This window comes from Petaurus breviceps, unplaced genomic scaffold (genome assembly GCF_028583685.1).
Source record: "Petaurus breviceps papuanus isolate PSGF00001 unplaced genomic scaffold, PetGlider_PUasm1.0 90731, whole genome shotgun sequence".
NCBI lineage: Eukaryota > Metazoa > Chordata > Mammalia > Diprotodontia > Petauridae > Petaurus > Petaurus breviceps.
Genome location: NW_027187325.1, coordinates 9844153 through 9847674, shown reverse-complemented (window position 1 = coordinate 9847674; position 3522 = coordinate 9844153).

Below are 3522 nucleotides of genomic sequence, written 5' to 3'. Positions count from 1 at the left end.
ATTTTAGCATACTCCAAAGATTTTTATTTTGTTTTGTTTTTGAAACTTTTCCATCAGCTTTAGGAACAAAAGAGAGAACATAATCTCCATTCTACCAGATTCACTGAGCCCCAGTTTGGGCTAATTACCCTAAAGAAGACAGTGGGCAAGCAATCTGCTAAACACACCCTTGTACTGAGAAAGGAAGTGCAAACCCATAAGCTAAGTTGCTAATGATTTCTGTGCATTATTGCCCAGTATTAAATGTATGTCTCATTTCCCACCTCCCTTCTGCCTAGCACCCTGGACATCTGGGGAGAACCGTTTTTTTTTTTTTTGGGGGGAAACCAGGGGAGCAGCATTTGACAAACTGGCCCACCCCAGGCCTGAGAAAGCACATGCCCCTCCCACAATAGGGATGGGGGCTTGAGGAGCCAATTATACAGTGGAAAGATCTGGCTGTCTGTGAATGTGAATCTTGTGTCTCATCAAAGCAAATAGCATGTCCTCTGGGGCAGCTAAGTGGTGCAGTGAATAGAGCAGAGGCCCTGGAGTCAGGAGGACCTGAGTTCAAATCCAGCCTCAGACACTTAACACAAAAACTAGCTGTGTGACCTTAGGCAAGTCACTTAACCCCAATTGCCCTCCAAAAAAAAAAAAGAAGAAAAAAAAATAGCATGCCCTCCTTCCCACCCCAGACAGCAAAATGGGCCTGAGATAATAGCAGGCCCTTCTGTAGGGCTTTACATTATGCAAAGCACTTTACCTAAATTGTCTCATTTTGGCCCCACTACAACCCTGTGATGTAAGTTCTACAAGAACCATTCTGCCTGTTTCACAGATGAATACAATGAGGCTCAGAGAGCTTGTGACTAGCCCTTGGCCATGCAGATAGCATCAGATGCCTTCCTAGATCTTCCATATGCCCTCTCCTCTTAGCCTTGCTGGTTCTCAGATCCCACCTTCACAGATCTAGAACTATGAGGGCCCTCACAGGCTATCTAGTCTGGCCCTCTTTTTTTTTTTTTTTGCTTTTTTTGGAGGGCAGTTTGGGTTAAGTGACTTGCCCAAGATCACAGGGCCAGGTTTTATTTTATTTTTTTTGGTGTGTTAAGTGTCTGAAGCCAGATTTGAACTCAGGTCCTCCTGACTCCAGGGCCAATACTCTATTGACTGCACCACCTAGCTACCCCTCCTCATTTTATAGAAGGGAAAACTGAGGTCCCAACAGTGACTCACCCAAGGTCACACAGGCAGCAGGTATCTAAGGGAGGATTTGAACCTCCACCATCTGCCTCCAGAGCTACTCTATTTTCCCTGAACCATGCTCAGTCTCTGAGTATTTTAAATTGCCTATTATCTTCTCAGTGGAGTGCTAGAGTGAGCAGCTCAGATCCATTGGGTCAGAGCACTGTGTGCCCAACTGTATCAGGGGTTCTTAAGCTGGGGTTTGTAAATGTATTAACATTTCCGTAACTGTATTTCAACATAATTGGGTTTTTTTATGGTTTTTTTTTTTTGGAGGGGGGAAGGCAAGGCAAATTGGGGTTAAGTGACTTGCCCAAGGTCACATAGCTAGTGTGTCAAGTGTCTGAGGATGAACTTGAACTCAGGTCTTCTTCACTGCAGGGCTGGTTCTCTATTCACTATGCCACCTAGCTGCCCCATAATTGGTTTTCTTTATAATCCTATGCATCTTATTCTATGCATGTAAAAATATTCTGAGAGGGGGTCCATAGGCTTCTCCACACAGTCAAAAGGGAACACTGCACACAAAAAGGTTAAGAACCCCTGCTATAAGGGAAGACGGGCTCAAAAACAGAAAAGAACTTTGAAGGATAAATAGAGAAAATTTGCACAAAGACAGGGGGGGCCTGTTCCTATCCAAAGTTCCTATCCTCCAGGTGATTGTCTGAGCACAAATCTTTAACACACCTGTTAGGAGGTTGCATATTAGGTAGGTAGATGGCTCAGTGGATAGAGTCCTAGGCCTGAAACTGGGAAGAACTGTGTTCAAATCCAGCCGCAGACACTTACTAGCTGTGTGACCTTGGGCAAATCACTTAACCCTGTTTGCCTCAGTCCCTCTGTCTGTAAAATGGGCTGGAGATGGAAATGGCAAACTACTTGAGTGCTTTGCCAAGAAAACTCCACGGTTAGTGTTGGTGGCCATGAGCCGTGGGGGGCCTAGTCAGACACAGCTGAATAACAACAGGTTGCTTATCGGCCACTAGATGGCACCATCACTCCATGGTCTTTAGTGCAGTCCAGTCCTTGGAGGGCTGGGGAGCTACCTGCTCCTACCTGGCCACACTTTGGAAGTCCAGCAGGAGACTAAGCTCAGTAACAGGGGGCTCGCACAAATCTGGAGCCAAGGGACACCGCGGGGGTCACCGGTCTCATTTCACAGATGAGGAGTTGGAGGGGAAGGGGGAGAGCTGGGCTTTGAACCCTGGTGGTCTGGATTCTCAGCCCAGCTCTCCCTCCACTGCTGCCAGTGCTAAGAGACCAGGGGCCTCCTGCTCACCAGGAGCCTTCTTTGGGGCTCCCCTCTCTTCTGGCTGTCAGTGCAGACACTGCCACAAACCACACCTGCCTGCTGCCGGCTGAGTCACGCCCCTTCTCTGAATCTCTGTCCTCATCTTTGAAATGAGGCTGGACTGAATCATCTCCAGGGCCCCTCCACTTCCAGTCTTCCATGTGCTTAGGATTATCAAAGGGTCCCCTGGGGAACTTCAGCTACCGTGTGTGGCTGGGACACTGGAGGAGGAAAAACTGAGCTAGCCATTGTTAGCCACTCTTGTTTTGGCAGAGACGACAAAGATTCGAAAATTTGGCTTTGGCTTTAGACAGTACACAAAGCCACCAAGAAGCAACTGGGAGAAAGTAGATAGAGTCCTTGAGTCAGGAAGAACTGAATTCAAATCCAGCCTCAAACACATCCTAGCTACACAACCCTGGACAAGTCACTTAACCCTGTTTGCCTCAGTTTCCTTATCTGTAAAACAAACCGGAGAAGGAAATGGCAAAGAACCCCATTATTTTTGCCAAGAAAACCCCAATGGGATGTCATGAAACGTTGGACACAACAGAAAAACAACTGAACAAGAAATCTCCAAATAAATTATGAGGGAAGGAACCATGTCTTAAACATCATAGCCCTGGTCCTCCCTCAATTATGGGCCCTTTAAAGCTACCCAGTTTAAGACCTACTTTGCTTTAGTTTTCTGTCCACTGAAAACTTCATCTTGCAAGCCCCATCTCCTGTCTCCTTTACTTGGTCACCTACAGGTCATGCTAGTTCTGAGTCTCAAACTTATTTAGCTTACAGCATGGAGAATTCACTTTTTTTTTTTTGCATTGAGGCATTGAGGCACGACATGGGTGAGTCAGAAGACCCACATGTGCATATATGTACAGGGTCTGACCTGCACACAATTTACTGCATACCTAGCTAAGACTGGTGGGTGGCCTGCTAATGTGCTCCACCTGAGCTAAAAGCAGAGCCCTTCTAAACAGAATAACAAGAAAAAGGACCCCCCA